Consider the following 18,534-nt stretch of genomic DNA (forward strand, 5'->3'; position numbering starts at 1 on the left):
CGAATACCGTGGGATTGGCTTCAAAATCTGGGTTAACACACATAATTTGGGAGAAAATCGAAAGTTCATAAAATTGATGATCGACCATCCAAATTACATCAAAAACAGTTAAATAAGAAGCAGAAATTAAAATGAAACCCTAAAAGTCCATGGGCCAAATACAAACCCAAAAACAAAACCCAAAAATTAAGGAAAAATAACAAAATTGTTCATAACTCCATTTAGAAAGCGATTTCTGGACTCGAAAATAGGTAAGTCCCCTTTGGGTACTTATCTAGACGTGCTCCTTGCTCCAAGCTTCGATTTCACTGGTCGTAGGCCCGAAACGGAGATTCGTAGCCAAAGTTATGGCCATTTCCGTGAAGCCCCTTTAGTCACACGATCGTGGGCCTCTAGGAACGCAAGGGCCCGATCCTCCACACTAGGGCCCGCATCAATAGCACTTGTACCTAAGCTGGAACCTAAAACAGTATCAGAAAACACATTAAAAGATTGAAACAATGATGCGTAATCAAACAACCAATCAGGTCTGACTCGAGCATCCGTATCATTCTCTTCCAGCCATCGCACGTCGAAAACCTCCACAACCTTCGTAGTTGACTTGTTGTAAACACGATAGGCAGTGCGTGCAACATATCCGACAAAGTAGCAGTCATCAACTTTTGAGTTGAACTTGGGGTTGGACTCCAGGTGAAGGAGGGTGAAAGGACATCTAAAAATCCTAAAATGAGTGACGGTTGGCTTGTGACCATATAGAATTTCGTACGGGGTCTTCATTTGGGGTTTGTTGATCCGAACTCGGTTCTGAACGTGACATGCATTTTTGATAGCTTTAGCCTAGAAGAAGATCGGTATCTTGGAGTCAGAAAGTATTGTCCTTGTTGCGTCGATCAAAGTACGATCTCGCCGCTCTGCAGCACCATTTTGTTGAGGTGTCCGAACAGCACTATATTGACGCAAAATACCCTTTTCAGCATAAAAATGATCCATAATAACATTCTTGAACTCTGTGCCATTGTCACTTCGAATTCCTTCACCCTTTTGTTGGTCTGATTCTCAATCAACACAATGAATTGCTTGATCAGCTCAGCAGTTTCACTCTTGGTGGATAACAAGAAAACCCAGGTAAACCGTGAGTAATCATCGATGACAACCAGGCAGTAAGAATTCTTATTGACGCTGAGAACGTTCACCAGACCGAACAAATCCATATGCAATAACTGAAGAATAGTGCTGATAGAGTTGACTAGTTTTGGCTTACGTGGCTTGCGATGATGTTTTCCTTGAGCACATGCCACGTACTTATCGAAAGTAATGAAGTCCTTGATTGGAAGAACACGCACAATATCATTCTTTGCAAGACGGTTGAGGTTCTTGGCTTTTGCATGATCGAGTCGACGATGCCAGAGCATAGCATTGTGTTCAAAAACCTTGGAGAAAAGACATGTAACTTGCTCGGGAATGTTATGGTTCATATCATTGACGTAGGCATTCTCTTCTCTTTTTGATCTCACCAAAATCGAATCTTCTGGAATGATGATTCCGGGCTTCAGAATTAGACATTCCTTGTTCGTAAAGTGAGTTAAATAACCTTTATCACAAATCTGAGATACACTCAGCAGACTGTGTTTCAACTCGGGAGCATAATTCACATTTTCAAAGCTGAGCACGCCATTTGTCACAATACCCTTTTGTGTTATCTTTCCACCTTCTCCTCCTGCAAAAGAAACATAACCCCCATTAAAATTTTGAATGTCTTGCAGTTGGGAAATGTCTCCTGTCATGTGCCTGGAACAGCCACTATCGACATACCAAGGTCTGACGATATTCCTCCATAGCTGTTCCTGCACGATGTGCGAGATTATTTAGATTTTGGAACCCAGACCATAGAAACACTGGGTTTACCTTTTCTATCAACAGAATTAACCTTTTCACATTTCATATCAGATAAATTAGGAGATGCATTTAAAGGACTCTGAGGTGATTGGACATATGAGTTTTTGGGCACCTATTTGTAATTAGGCTTAGGAACATTAGCAAGTGATTTTGAAGTATTTTTCTTTGTTTTTGATCGTTTGGGTATCCGTCTATGACCAGATGAAGATCCAGACGATTACTTCAGCGATACCGATTTTGGCTCAGCCAATTTCGATTTCGCTACAGTGTCTTTTGGATTTTTGCTCAAAACCTGTTTGTCGTTTTTAAGTTTAGCAGCCCGATTTCTGTCTTTATTAATGTTCCAATCACCATCAATTGAACGAGATCTCGAGGACTTTCTTTTAAGAGATATTCCTCGTGACTCATTCTGCCTACCTTGTGCATAGTATGGAACATATGCACGGTTTGGACAATTTCTTGCGATATGTCCAGGAATTCCAAGATTGAAACATGTCTGTTTCTTTATGTAGAAGCTAGTAGTGCTTGTTCCTGTGTTAGTGTCCTTATTAAGTCCTTTATTGTTTCCACAAGTACACTTGCATGGTTTAGTCCGTTTGGCTGGCTTAGGTGGCATGCATTTGCTAGTGACAGGTTTATTATAATTTGATTTCTCAAACACATCTTTACATTTATCAGAAACAGTAGAATTATTAGTTTTCAAACCAGAATTATCAGAAACTAAAGCATCATTTTTCAAAGCAATAGAAGTAGAAACAGAAACAGTAGTGTTCAAATCAGAAACATCTTTCACAGAATCAGTTTGCGAAGCAAAATTATTATCAAAAACACTACCTCCAGCTTCCTGCTTGTCTTGTTCTAAGGATGAATCTGCATATGAAGTAGAGACATTAGTATCGTTCACCCTAGAGCTATTTTGTGGCACAACCACAATAGGTTTGCCATACTGAAGATGTGCTTCTCTGTCTATTTGTTCTTTAGTCATAGGGATGTTGGTTATAGTATGGTTAAAAGGAGTAGGAACACTGTCATACCCTAGACTTATTTCTTCTTGTCCTGCCATTTTAATTGTGTTTCTATCATGGTTTTAACTGTCTTACATTACACATCATACTTCCTGAAATTAAAATCTGCATTTTCAAATCTAGTCTTTAATGTGTCAAGTTCGTCAGTCAAGCTGGCAAGGTGGCTCTTAACATAGTTATAGTTCTCACATTTGTTGTTGTAGTCTTCCTGAAGTTTTATAAAGTCCTTGAATTTAGCTTCTAGTTGTTCTTTCAGAGGTTTTTGGCCCTTCCTAAGGTTATAGGCTTCATTCCTAAGGTCCTCATTGTCTCTACGTAATATATCATTTTGATCACTTAGAAGTTTAACAGTATCCATTTACTTTTGAGAACAAGAAACTTCACTGACCTCTTTTGTTTCACGAGTGGTGGAGAACATAAAAGCAAATTGCAGTTGTATTATCTATGCTTCAGCATCTTCTTCAGCATCTTTATCTGGGAGCTCACTTATCTGCGCCAGATTTGCACTCTCAGGCCTTGCGATGTTGAATGCCTGAATCTGGTCCGCCTAATCAAAAGTCTGATCCACCACTGTCAGGTTTGCAGTTTCATTGTTGGTGGTAGCTCCTCTATTATTCACAACTGGCACCATCGTCCTATCAGGATTCTCTCTTCTATCTGGTTTTGGGAAATAACGAGAAAAGTGGCCTAGCTCGTGACAATTGAAACACCTAAGCTTGCCTCTGTTGAAACCAACCTTCTTGTCCCTATTCATACTCCAATTGTTTTTCCCAGTCTTCTTAGCAAACTGCTCAGCCCTAAACACAACCATTGCAATTTGCCAGGTGATATCCATCTCTTCCACATCTTCTGGATGAATTTGATCAAGATCTACGAATGAGATTTGAGGAGGTAAGTCGCCAGCCAAGTAAGCATTGGAACAGTTCACATGGCCAGAAGCTAGAGCCATGTTTTCTTCAGCTTCCTTGGGAGTTGAGATTGTGGCAGGAGCTTTTGAGGAGGCTAGATGTTGATAAGGCATAGTAGGAGGAATGGCATGAGTTTGTGGAACAGTGAATGATGAAAAAGAATTGTTTGATGAGATTCCTAGATTTGCTGTGGAGTAGGAATTCACGTGATTTATCTCACGCTGCTTATCATCCAAATCAGAGGCGTTGATGATAACCATAGTCTCAATAAGAGTAAGCCTGTTAAAATCCTTGGTCTTCTTAATGACATAAACATTCATATCCCATGATTTTGGAAGAGAATTTAACAGCTTCTTGTTTGTCTCGAAGCGGGGTACTGAGATTCATGCAATAGTCATTTCAGTAGTGAGTGTGATGAATCATTGCAGTTAGGATTCAAGAGTCTCCCCAAGAACATGGTTGAACATATTGAACTTTTGACGGAGCATATCCTGCCTGCTCTGTTTCATATCATTATTTCCCTCATAAACTTCTATCAAGGCTTCCCAAAGAGCCTTTGCATAATCATATTCCCTGAATCCTTGAGCAATGTCAGGGGAGAATGCCATGGTCAAAGTTGCAAGTGCCTTTTCTTGCTCCTCAATCTGCTCAAAGTCCTCATCAGTGTAGTTCTCCACTTCTTTGTCAATTACAGTACCATTTTACAGTGTTGTGGTAATTCTAATCGGACCTCTAAGGATGCTTCTCCATATCTTAAAGTCTTTCATCTTAATGTACTTTTCAATCCTGTAATGCCATTCTGGAAACCCATCAGCAGATAAAAGACGTGGAATTCTCGTAGTGGTTCCCATAATTGAATCCAGTTCTTGATGTAATGCACTGTGTTGAGGTTCCATTTTTCTTGTTGTTTTTTTTATTTATTTTTTTATAATTGTTTTTTAATTTGATTAAAAGTAAAACTGTAAAAAATCAAGGACTGTCACACCGAAAACTCAGAGAGTCAACAGATGAGGCTGACCGAAAACAATAGATTTCGGTTATAAACGTGATTTCTACCTAAAAAGCGATTTCTGCCAAAATGTTCGATTTCGGCCGAAAAAACTAGATGTTCCACCAAAAACAGCCACCGAAATCACCCACCGAAAATATGAGACGCTCCACCGAAATCACCCACCGAAAATATGAGACGTTCCACCGAAATCTCCTACCGAAAATGCCCAAATCCACTGAACACGAAGATTTAAAACAAAATTTTGATTATTTTGCCTTGAATCCTCGATGAACACCAAGAACACAGCAGCAACAGCAACAACAACGGATAATTTCTAACAATGAACTCAAAACAATTTTCGATCAAAAGCTTAAATCAAATAAAACAGCCAAATTCAAGCTTCTTGAATATGGTTAACACTAGATTGGCTATGATACCAGTTGTAAGTCCCAAACAATGAACCAACTAGCGATCAAACGAAATCAAATAGCAAATGATGAATCAAAGCAAGAAGAAGAAGAAGTGAATTCAATCCAATCCAATACACACGATTGTATTCAATAATCGTCTGGTACAATGGCTTCACAACGCTATGACCGAAAACTGTTAGCCACTAACCGGTCATATGAGTCTCCTTTTATATGGAACACAAATGTACAAGCAAACACACAATCGAAAACACCAAGGGACCGAAATCAAGGCTGATTTCGGTCCAACCAACCGAAAACACAAAATAAGTCCTAACAAAGAATAATAAAGCCTATAAAATATATATGCCTACCAAAAACCAACAAAATAGGTCCTAAAAATTAACCCTCATCAAGATAAGGCTCCCAACACTAAATCTCTTCCTAGATTTTCCTAGAGTAAACTCCACACCACTCTCCACCATTAGCTGCAGAAGGAACTCCTTCTAACATCCTCTAACTAGCTCACGAATACAATTACATATCAGGAAAACCAGATAATTCTTCGAATGAGAGGTCTCACATTATAACGGTTGGACTCAAACAAGAGTTGTGCAATAGAGTTAAAGCCCAACATTCTAAAATTATCTAGTCTTATTATTATGTAACTTAATATATTCACTTGCTAGTTAGCTGATGTTAGTGAGAATTCCTAAAAAGCGTATACCAATCAACATTCGAGCATCGAGTAATCAAAACCAAGCATAACCTAATCATGTCATCCTATCACCGACTAATCAGTACTAGCATTGAAGTCTACAAGCTCATACAATAGGCACACAAAGGCATCTCTCCTAGCAGTCTATCATGCTACTATTGAGCAGGTCCTTAGCCCTAACTAGCATGAGATTCACAAATTCACAAATCAAATCATATCAAATGACATGTATGAGTATTTTGGGAAAACTTACTTGAGCTTGGTCGATTGCATGTACCACACCCTTTCTTGTATTAGAAAACCCGTTTCTTAACAAACATTTCATTTTTGAAAATTTTAACCAAATCCTCAGTTTCAGTTCACACACACCCAAGAGTGTGTCTGAAACTCTCCAACTAAGGCTCTGATACCAACAGGTAGCGTCCCAAAAATAAGACCCAAAATTTTCATTTTCAAAATTTATAAAACGATACTACAAAACATTTTCATACAACCAAGATGGATCAAAGTGTATCACTACATCACGGAATATTAGAGTAAATCACAAAATACGGAATGAGGTGGTGTGTGCTCTGCAATCATCACGTGCTCTTCCACTTCGAACCGGAAGTACCTGAAACATAAACTCAAATCCGTAAGCACAAAGGTTAGTGGGTTGCCCAAAATACCATATACCATACATAATAAACACATACTGGGCCCCCACCCTTCATCGGGCCCCGCCCGACATCCAGTCCCACCCGGCCTCGGTCCCCGCTCAACATCGACCCCCGCTCGGTTTACAGATCTGTCAATTATCAGGCCCCGCTTGACATCGTGCCCCGCCCGATACACATACAAACATGTGAACATATAAACATACTAACACATGCGATAATCACAAAGATAATGGCATACAATACAGTCATTGGGCCTCGCCTAACATTGAGCCTCGCTCAGTATACATACCAGCGCATACACATGCAAGAGTCACACAAACACCTAGCATCCTAACATAATAAACCATGGACCAGAATTGGTGCCTTCGACCAGCTAAACACGGTGGCGAAACTCACCTCAGTCTGCTGAATCTCACAGATAAATCTCTTGTTGCTGGTCTGAAAATCCATGTGCTATCATCATAAAATAACATCCAATGAATAATTGGATTCCGACACATAACTAAGAGTCTAAACTAGGGTAAAAGACCATTTCACCATTTACCTAACTTGGCCCAAGGCCAAGGCCCAAACTATTGAATTAGGTGTCTAAGCCCATAACTATAATTGGTATGTACTTGAATTGATAGTAGCACAATCCATTTGTGTTGCCTTTACACTAGCAACTAGACAAGATGACTTATTGAGAAAGAGGAAGAATTTTATTATCTGATTAATAAATTGTAATAAATGATTTAGTAATATGTTATAAAATAATATATTAATTAGAAATCATATAATTTAATTAATATGTAATCATAAATTTATTTGGAATTAAAGGAAATAATTAAAACTGCAGGGGTTGTTTGGAAATTTATTGATAGGTTTTGTTTTGGGCTCTAGAACCCTCCTACATGGGTTGGACGAAATCTTCTAGGAATACCCTAGAAATTTCGTCCAAGGGACTCTTGGATGGAGTTCTTGGGATACTTAGGACTTAAGCTAAGGAATTAGGGTTCCCTTCTTAAAACCCTAGCTTTGGCTCTAAGTTACCAACAACTATATATAGGGCATACTCCTTTGAGATTTCGGCCACCATTCCTAACCCTAAGAAGAGCCGAAATTCTGATTCTTCCTCCTCTTCCTCTCTCCTACATCATCCTCTTGCTAAGTGTGTTTGTGAACCATTAGAGGTGTTACACTTGTGATATTAGTTCTCAAGCTCCTACAACAAGAAGGAATGGTTGTTATTAATTTATACCATTGAAAGGTTAGTTTACTATCCCTTGTTATGAATTTCGAATTTACTAGAAGTCTCCTAGGGTTTCCCCTTTTGTGTTTAATGCTTGTACGCTCAATTAGAAAAACATAGATCCGAGAATTAGGATTGCATGCACATATAAGGATTGTTTGTTTGCTCAAACCCCATCAGTGGTGTCAGAGCCTTGACTTATTTTTATTGAATTTGATTGAAATTGGTTGAACTTGATTAATTAGGGTTTATGGCAATTAAACTATTTGGACTTAGGGTTTTCGAAATTTAGAGTTTCTTAACCCTAAATTTCGAAAATTTGGAAAAGGGCTGTAACCCTTTCCCTTGGCCTATAAGTTTTCGATTTTATGGTTTCCTAACCCTATGATTTTTCTAAGTTATGGCAAGGATTTGAAATCCTTGCCTTCCTCCCCAAGATTTGCCAAAATTTGGAAATTAGGGTTGAAGGGTCTAGTTAGTGGTTTGGTCTAGGCTTTCATTGTAATAGTTCTTTTGACTCCTTATTGTGGTTTAGTAGGTTGTTAGTGAGTTTACGGCCCTGTAGTGAGTTTACGGCCGTAAGCCTGTTTACGGCCGTAAACCCAGTTTCCGACCCAAGTTCCCTATATATAGAGGTGTTGTAGGTCATTGTTAGTTGTTGATGCCACAGAGTTCACAACCAAGTATATTGAGTTGTACCAGACGTTTTTCAGTAATAAACGTGTGCAAGCTTCATTTCTCTTCTTCTTCTACTCATATTCTAGTTTCTTTTGATTGTTTGATTGTTTGATCATTGGTAAAGATCCGTTTTAGGACCTTACAATTGGTATCAGAGAAAAACCGGTGTCAAAGCATCATTCAATCGAGTTTTCGGCCGTTTAAACTTATATTCTTCACTGTTCGAGATTGGGTTTGGTGTTTTCATTGCTAAAGGGATTGAATCTACTCCAAAAATCGTGTTTTCGAGAACTTCTGGGAGTTTACTGCCAAGAGATTACGGCCGTAAACTCAGTTTACAGCCGTAAACTCAAGAACATTCAAAGACCGTAAACTGTGTTCTTGGACCATAAACAAAGCATCTTCAACAACCGTAAACTAAGCTTCAAAAACCGTAAACACAAGACCGTAAACACTCAGACCGTAAACATCCGACTGTAAACTCAGTTTACGGCCGTAAACCCATTGACCGGAAACTCACTTTTGAAATTCCTTTTGTTTTAATTTCTGATTTAAAATTTAATCATCAATGGATTCTCAAAATCAAACACTTCATCATGAACTGGATACTGTCATGGGCACAACCACACGTATTCCAAGACTGCTGTCTGCAGATGGTTTTCCTGAATGGAAATACTGGTTTGAGAAGTACATTAAAATGAAAGACTTCAAACTTTGGAGAAGCATCATCAAGGGTCTTGTCCGAATTACCATCACTGTTGCAGGACAAGTGATTGACAAAGAAATTGAGCACTATACAGATGAAGATTTTGAGAAAGTTGAAGAACAGGAAAGGGCTTTGGCCACTCTGACCATGGCTTTATTTCCTGATATAGCTCAAGGTTTCAGAGAGTATACTTCAGCTAAAGTTTTGCGGTAAGCCTTGATTGAGGTGTATGAAGGAAATGAAGACATGAAGGAAAGCCGCCACGATATGTTGCGACAAAAATTCAACATGTTTAACTACATTCCCGGAGAAACCCTGGAGGCACAGCTGCAGCGATTCACAACTCTCACTACTGAAATGAACATATCTGGGATCTTCTTGACCAAGTCTGAGATAAATAAAAAGCTACTGAATGCTCTTCCAAAGTCATGGGACATAAATGTAGCTGTTATTAAGAAGACCAAGGATCTGAATCACCTCACTCTGGCTGAGACAATGGCGATCATCAAAGCTTGTGATATTGATAATAAACAGCGAGAGATTAATCATGTGAACTCGTATTCGACTACAAATCTTGGAATTTCTTCTAACAATGCTCTTTCATCAATCACTTCTTCCTCAGGTCAAGCATTTACTGTTCAACAACCTCATATTCAAGCCTTTACTACTGCGTCATCCATGCCTCATTCTCAAAGCCAGTCGTTTGTCACCCCACAAGTTGTTCCCTCCTCCAATGTGCCAGTTGTAGCCTCTTCCTCAAACACAAAGGAACGTGATGAAAATCTTGCTCTCACCACAGGACTTGTTAACTGCTATAATGCTTTTGTAGCTGGAGAGCTTCCACCTCAGTTGTCATTTGCTGATCTGGATCAGATTCATCCAGAAGATGTGGAAGAGATGGATATTACGTGGAAAATTGCTATGACAGTATTCAGGGCGAAGCAGTTTGCTAAAAAGAAAGGGAAGAATAACTGGGGGATGAATGCTGATAAAAAGGTAAGGTTCAACAAGGGAAAGCTACGATGTTTCAACTGTCACGAGCCAGGTCATTTTGCTCGTGAGTGCCCAAAACCGGATCGAAGATTGAACAATGACAGGACGATGGTTGTAGTGGGAAACAATCATGGAGGTGATGTGGTCAACGGTGAGACTGCTATGGTTGCTCAGTCATTTTACTGGGAGGACCAGATTCAGGCTCTGAACATTTCAAAACCTGAAAATGCTCACCTAGCCCAAATCAATGATGATGCTCCCTTGGAGAATGATGCAACTGATCCTAAAGAAAAGATGATGGAGCTGCAGTTTGCACTGATGGTATCTTCTACTTCCGAGCCCAAGAAAAGTGAGGTTAGTTTACCTTCTTGTTCTCAGGCATGTATTGATTATGTTAAAATTCTTCATGACGAAATAGCATCATTACGTAGAGAAGTAGAGGATCTTAGATATGAGGGCTATCAACTTAGAAAAGGACAAAAACCCCTAAAGGCCCAATTAGAAACAAAAATAAAGGACTTTAGGAGACTTCAGGAAGACTACAGTATCAAATGTGTACATTACGATTATATCAAGAGACAGAATGCTGAGTTAATTACTTAGCTTGATACATTAAAAGGGCAATTTGAAACTGCAAATTTTGATTTTAAAAGGTTTGATGTATCAAGCAAGGTAGCTGCCAACATGATTGACCATTGCCTGCAGTTCAAACGAAACCAGCAAAAGGGTTTAGGATACGAGAATGTACCTCCTCCTTTTAATCATACATATCAGTATCACCCTTTCTCTAAAGAGGAGATTGCCAACGAACCTTCAATGGTGTATGGCAAGCCGTCTGGTTTTGTTTCAGGAGGATTTATTAATGTTGAAAATACTAACATTTCTACTTCCCCTGCAGATCAATCCTTAGATCAGTCAAAGCACGAAGTTGAAGGATCTGTTTCTGATAATAAAACTGAGTCAGAACCTGATGTTTTTGTTTCCCATGAAAACTCTTTTGTTTCTGATGTTAAAAATGACAATGTTTTTTGTAATACTTCCGCATCTGCTCCTGCTGAATTAAATTTCTTTGAAGTGTTTGATGAATTATTTGATAATCCTGATGATTGTAATGCTTCTAATGAAAACACACCAATTCCACAAGTCACACCATCTAATGCACCCTCACTTATCTCACAACCTGTTTCTCACACATGTTATGGTGAGAAGAATAAGGGTGTCAGTAAAGAAAATAAATCTGAGAAAGGCAGTACCAGTTCCAATAATAATAAACAGATTTGTTTTAATTGTGGTATTGGTGGTCATACAACTAGGAATTGTCAAAATAGGATTTTTGTGCATTATATGTCACCAAGAGGAGAGAACGAATCTATAGGAAGGTCTTTAACTAGAAAGTCCTCAAGAACTCGCTCTCGGGATGATGATTGGAAAAATGATCGAAGTAGAAAAAGGGCAGTTTTTCAAAAGAATAAAAAGGTTTTTCATAACAAAGTCCCAAATAGTTTGCCAAAGCCGAACAAGGCTCCGCCAAGATCGGTTTCGTCAAAGAGCAGTTCTGGATGTTCAACCACTTCTGGTAAAACATCCAGATGCTCTGTGCAAACTGGTAAGAAACATATTTCAAAACCACCTATGACTGTTAGGAAAACTAAATATCATTGGATGCCCAAATCAACTTCCAATCAATCATCAGCATCCTCTGAAAAGATTAGAAATGATGATTCCAAATTGAAGACTTTGAAAGATCAATCAGAGAAAGTGAAAAGGCAACCCAGGACAGTGATGACCTGGGTTCCCAAATCTAAATGATACCGCTCGTTTTGCAGGGACAGTTGCGGAGGAATGTCGTCAGACCTTGGTACGTTAACAGTGGCTGCTCCCGGCATATGACAAGAGACATCTCCCAATTGAGCAACATTCAATCTTTTAATGGGGGATATGTTTCCTTTGCGGGCGGAGAAGGTGGCAAGATCACTCAGAGAGGAACCATAACAAATGGAGTGCTAAGTTTCGAGAATGTCAACTTTGCTCTCGAGTTAAAACACAGCTTGTTGAGTGTTTCCCAAATTTGTGACAAAGGTTATTCTACCCATTTCACGACAAGGAGTGCATGATTCTCAAGCCAGGCATTGTCATCCCGGAAGAGTGGATTCTTGTCAAATCTAAGCGGGATGGGAATGCTTACATTATTGATATGAACAACAACATACCTGAACAAATCACTTGCCTCTTTTCAAAGGTCTCCGAACAGAACGCAATGCTGTGGCACCGAAGACTCGGTCATGCTAACGCTAAGAACCTGAATCGTCTTGCAAAGAATGAGATGGTCTGAGGCTTACCTGTCAGAGACTTTATAACTTTTGAGAAGTGTGTGTCATGTGCCCAGGGAAAACATCATAGAAAACCACACCTGCCAAAACAAGTTAACTCAATCAGTCAGGTGCTCCAATTATTGCATATGGACTTATTTGGTCCGGTCAACGTCCTGAGCATCAACAGAAGCTCGTACTGTCTAGTTGTGATCGATGATTTCTCTCGTTTTACGTGGGTCTTCTTCTTATACAACAAAGCTGGGGTTGCTGATCTGATAAAGAAGTTCATTGTGATGATTGAGAACCAAACCAACAACCGGGTGAAGGCGCTTCGTACTGATAATGGAACAGAATTCAAGAATGCAATTCTTGATCACTTTTGTGCAGAAAAGGGAATTGTGCGTCAATACAACTCTGCTTACACGCCTCAACAAAATGGTGTTGCTGAGATGAGAAATAGAACATTAAAAGACGCTGCAAGGACAATGTTGTGTGATTCCAAGTTACCTGTTTTCTTTTGGGCTGAGGCAATTAACACTACCTCTTACGTGCAGAATCGTGTTTTAATCAACAAAGCTCAGATGAAGACACCGTATGAGATTCTATATGGTCATAAGCCTTCAGTCAGTCATTTCCGTGTATTTGGCTGCCCTTGCACCCTTCTTCACTTGGAGTCCAACCCAAAGTTCAATGCCAAAGCCGATGATTGTTATTTCGTACGATATGATGCACGCACCGCGTATAGGGTTTACAATAAGAAGACGCAGCAGATTGTAGAATTCTTCGACGTGCGCTGGTTGGAGGAGAATGAAACGGAAGCTCGAGTGGGTCCTGATTGGTTATTTGATTACACATCACTCTTCAAGTCCATTAATGTGTCTTCAGATGGTTCATATGGGTCCTCCTCTGGTTCGAAGATTGTTTCTGAAGATGAAGATGAAGAAGTTGTTTATAGACCTCCAACAGTACCCTCTTCACCACTTGAGGGGGATTCATCTGCTCCACCTGAGGGGGAGCCATATGTTCGACTTGGTAGTCCAGAGTCTCCGTTTCAAAATGATACTCCAGATGCTGATGCTACACCTTTTACTCCTGTTGAAAGAGAGTTCATGTCTAGAGATGCTTCCGCTGTCACTCCAACTTTTATGGAACTACTCTTTCCTGAAGAAATTGCTAATGAGTTTGTAGCAGATTCATCTAATGTGGATCAATCAGCAAATGATGGAGGTTTCAACATTCACACTCTTCTCGTTTCACTCAATGATATCAGCCAAGACATACCTTCAAGAATTCAACGCGATCATCCGATCGAAAACATCATTGGTCAGTTGGGTGATGGCGTTAGAACCAGAAGTCAGAGTGGAGATGTCAATACATGTCTCTATTCTTGCTTTATCTCTCAAATAGAGCCCAAGAATGTTGAAATGGCTTTGAATGAGCCCAGCTAGGTAGATGCTATGCATGAAGAGCTAAATCAATTTGAAAAACTCAGGGTTTGGATATTGGTTGAGTTACCAAAGGCCAAAAAGTCTCTTGATACATGTTGGGTCTATCGAAACAAGCAGGATGATTCTGGTGTTATAATGCGCAATAAAACAAGATTGGTGGTTCGCGGGTTTCGACAAGTCGAGGGTCTTGATTATACTGAGGTTTATGCTCCAGTGGCTTGCTTGGAGGCTATTCGTATCTTCCTTGCATATGCTTCCTACATGAACTTCACGGTTTACCAAATGGATGTCAAGACAGCCTTCTTGTATGGTAAGGTGAAGGAAGAAATCTACGTTGATCAGCCCCCCGGGTTCGTTAACTCGAAGTTTCCTAATCATGTCTATAAGTTGGACAATGCGTTGTATGGGTTACATCAAGCTCCTCGAGCGTGGTATGCGACCCTCACAAAGCACTTGCTCGATCATGGATACCCTCGTGGCACTATTGATCAAACTTTATTCATCAAACATGTTGGTACTGATCAGATTCTAGTCCAGATCTACGTTGACGACATTATCTTCGGGTCTACCAGTCCACAGCTATGAAAAGAGTTTGAAGCCGTTATGAAAAAGAGGATTGAGATGAGTTCATTGGGTGAGATGACCATGTTTCTGGGGCTTCAGGTCAAACAAAATTCAACCGGAATCCTGCTCCATCAAGCTAAGTATGTGGAGGATATTCTTGAGAAGTTCGGGTTTCAAGACACAAAACCTGCTTCGACGCCGATGGCCGAAAGACCCCTGCTGAATCCAGATACTGATGGCGAATCCGTAGATCAAACACTCTACAGGTCGATGATCCGATCGTTGATGTATCTTACTGCAAGCCGTCCAGATATCATGTTTGCAGTTTGTCAATGTGCACGTTATCACGCTAATCCTAAACTTTCACATCTTATTGCTGTCAAAAGGATTTTTCGGTATATCAAAGGCAGCCCAAAATTGGGTCTTTGGTATCCGAAAAATTCCGAATTTGATTTATACGCTTTTGCTGACAGTAATTATGGAGGCTGTGAGCTTGACAGGAAATCTACATCAGGAGGGTGTCAATTCCTTGGTGACAGGCTGGTGTCATGGCAGTGCAAGAAACAGCATACCGTCTCAACCTCAACAGCAGAAGCGAAATATGTTGTTGCATCTGCTTGTTGCTCTCAAGTTATCTGGATCCAACATCAGCTGTTGGATTACGGTTTGAATTATCTAGAAACCCCCATTTACTGTGATAATGAGGCTGCGATTGAAATTACTAAAAATCCTGTCCAACATTCCAAAACCAAGCACATTGATATCAAGATTCATTTTATCAGAGACTGTTATGAGCACTCGCTCATCCGTCTGGAACAGGTTCCCTCTGCTAATAATGTAGCGGAACTGTTCACCAAGCCTTTTAACAAAGCTCGATACGATGTGCTTATGGGATTTTTGAAAATGATTCGTTTTGAGGATTAAATTTTTGTTATAGGTTAGGTTAGTTTAAATTTGCGCATTTTAGTGATTTCATTCTCACCCATGCACAAATTTAGGGGGAGAAATAAACAAAAACCAAACAAAAAAAATTCAAAAATTCAAAAATCCAAAAATATTTTGTTTCTGTTTTATTTTTTTTGTTTTATTTTTTTCAGAAAATATGAAAAACCCAAAAATATGTTGCTAACAGTTTTGCTTGTAGGCGATGTGATGGGGAAGTGATATTATCAAGTGATAACAGACAATCTAAATCTGCGTAACGTACCAATATTAAATTGTCTACGCTATGTGTTCGATGCGCTGGTAGGCACGAAAGATTCTAAATGGACTTGACTAGGCAAAGTTGAACTTAAGGAATTCAGAGACTTGACAAATCTTGACCTAGTTAAATCCGTTTAGTCTGACAATAGGACACTCGGATAGGTTGAGTAGGGAGATATACATGGGAATCTACTAGTCACATTAAAAGAACTCGTATCTGGAGCTGTGGATTAACTTTTCCTCGATGTGCGGATTCTGTCCTTAATTCCGGTATTGATGGGGTGACTGGTGAATTCCGATAAATTAGGTCTGTAGAAAATTATTTTCTTTCTCTCTGTCTATTAGTCATATGTTGCTTCCTCTGCGTGATCGCGAGATCCGACCTGGACTGTAACATATGCAACTCTATTTCTCTGCATCTTCTATCTATGCAATTCTTTCTATCTGTTAGCCATATACTGTCTCCTTTGCGTGACTTTCAATCCGACCTGGTACACAGTATATGCATCATTCTTTTTCTCAATCCCTCTAAAAACCTCAGTTAGTCATATGTTTCACCCTCTGTATGATTGGAAGAGATCCGACCTGGGTGTATAGCATATGCATTCTAAATCTATCTTCTCTCTTAATGATTGTCTGCTCACCCGATGTAAGGAGTATTCTGGAAGTCCTTGATAACTGGAGCATATCAGGAAGCGGGATAGATGTTCTAGTACAATTAAAATTGAACACTTACAGATTGTCTGTAGATCTTGCTGCTCAATTTAGGTGGACAACAATATCCCTGATCGTCGTCAGCTAAATGGTCCCTAGGAAATTTTATCTAAGAATAAAGGACCAAAAATGTCTTGTCTTTCTTAGCTTGTCCAAATTTATCATAAATTTTTCGTGTTTAAGTGGACTACAATACCGACGATCGACCAGACAAAGACATGAAGATAAAGGTACCGACAAGTGGATTAAGGCTGTCTAACAACTTTGAGATAAATTTTAGTCTGCATTTATTTTATCTTATTTTTATTTTTATTTTTTATTCTATTTTTATTTTATTTTATTTTTATAATTGTCAAAATTTAAATTTTTTTTAAAATTCTTAAATTTTAGAAATTATTTTTATTTTATTTTTAGTTTATTTTAATTTTAATTTTTTAAAATCCTCAAAAAGTCTTATTTTTGAAAAATATTTGAGATTTGGACTGTGCCTTATACTGTGTGGAAGACAGGTAAAATCGAACAGGGTATTTAAGGAGATTTTACAGCTGAAAACCTTTTTCACTTCCTCATTTTCTCTATTTCCAGCCGCAAACCCTCTCCCATTCTCTCTCCTCTCGAAAAAAATTTGTCGTGTTTTTGTGAAGTCGTTCAGTTCATCTCAAAGGCATAACAAAATCGACCGTGGGAATGTGTTTTGTTCATCAAATCGACGGACTTTGGGGCGTAAATCGAAGCAAAATGATCTGTCGAAGCTTACGGTCGAAGCTTATGGCCAAGGAGTTTACGGCCGTAAACTCCGTTTGCGGCCATGAGTTTACAGCCACGAGTTTACTGTGACAACCCGAAATTTTCATTTGTATAAACTCCGCAGTCAAACACTACAAATATTAGTCAAATTCATTTCAGTACATTTTTGGCCGGATTTAAGTCCGTTTGGGTGTTTTAATTTAAATTCGTCAAACGAATAAATAAAAGGAAGCGTCGTTTAGAAGTGTTGTGTAGCAAAGAATCAAACAACACCTTAGCTAAGTGTTTACGGCCAAACAAGAGGAGTTTGGGCCGTAAACTCCTTTTTACCAAGAACTCATGCATATAGCATGAGTTTACCCACTATTCCCTCACTTTACACTTCCAAGCTCAAGAACACCAAACTTTTCTCTCATGTATCATATCACATTTCTTCAAATCCTCCAAAAATGTAAGTGTTTCTCCCCTAGATTTGTTGGTATAACACTTTATCTAGTGTTTATACCCGATTTCATCCATGAAATCTTGTCTTTTTCATAGATCTTCAAGTGTTCTTTAAAACACCAAGAACACACACTAGTGTTCTTGGCCCTTAAACACTCTTACAAGCTTCCTATAAGTAAGTACACTCTTTCTAACTAGTTACTTGCTTAGAATACTTGCTAAACCCTTGAAGAACATCAAAAACCCTCAAGAACACTTGTGTTTACGGTCAAGGGATATCCTTAAACCGTAAACACCATCAAGTGGTGTTTAAGTGCCCCTAACACCTTCTAAGGCTTGGATATTGGACTAGAACCTTGCATGCATGAGCTAGAAACACCAAAACACGAAATGGTTGGAGTAACCATGAGTTTATGGCCGTAAACTCATTGGTTTACAACCGTAAACTCAAGGGTTTACGACCGTAAACTCCCAAGAGTGGTCCAAGGACCGTAAACTCCAATGATGAGCCATTTTGAGCCCTAGTCCCTTCCTAAGCCTTTGATTCAAACCTAGAACACTTCCTTGAGGGGTATAAGACCTTAAATCACACAATGGTACCATTTACCATGAGTTTACGGCCGTAAACTCATGGGGGAAATGACCAAAAACCGTAAACACATGTAGGGTTTCCAAATGAGGTGTAAACTCCAATGTGAGGCCATACTCTCCTTAGGTGCAACCCTTTAACACTCCTAGCACTTGAAACTAAGTGTTTCCATGTATTAGAGTGTCTTTACTTGATTAATTAGTTATTAAATGACTAATTAGATACATTTATGTATCACTACATGTTACATAGGATCCGTGTGTGTGTTCAAGGCCTCACGTGACACCTAGCATCCTACCCG

Source organism: Lactuca virosa, chromosome 4 (assembly GCF_052849685.1).
Source record: "Lactuca virosa cultivar CGN04683 chromosome 4, Lactuca_virosa_CGN04683_v6, whole genome shotgun sequence".
In the NCBI taxonomy this organism is placed as follows: Eukaryota; Viridiplantae; Streptophyta; class Magnoliopsida; order Asterales; family Asteraceae; genus Lactuca; species Lactuca virosa.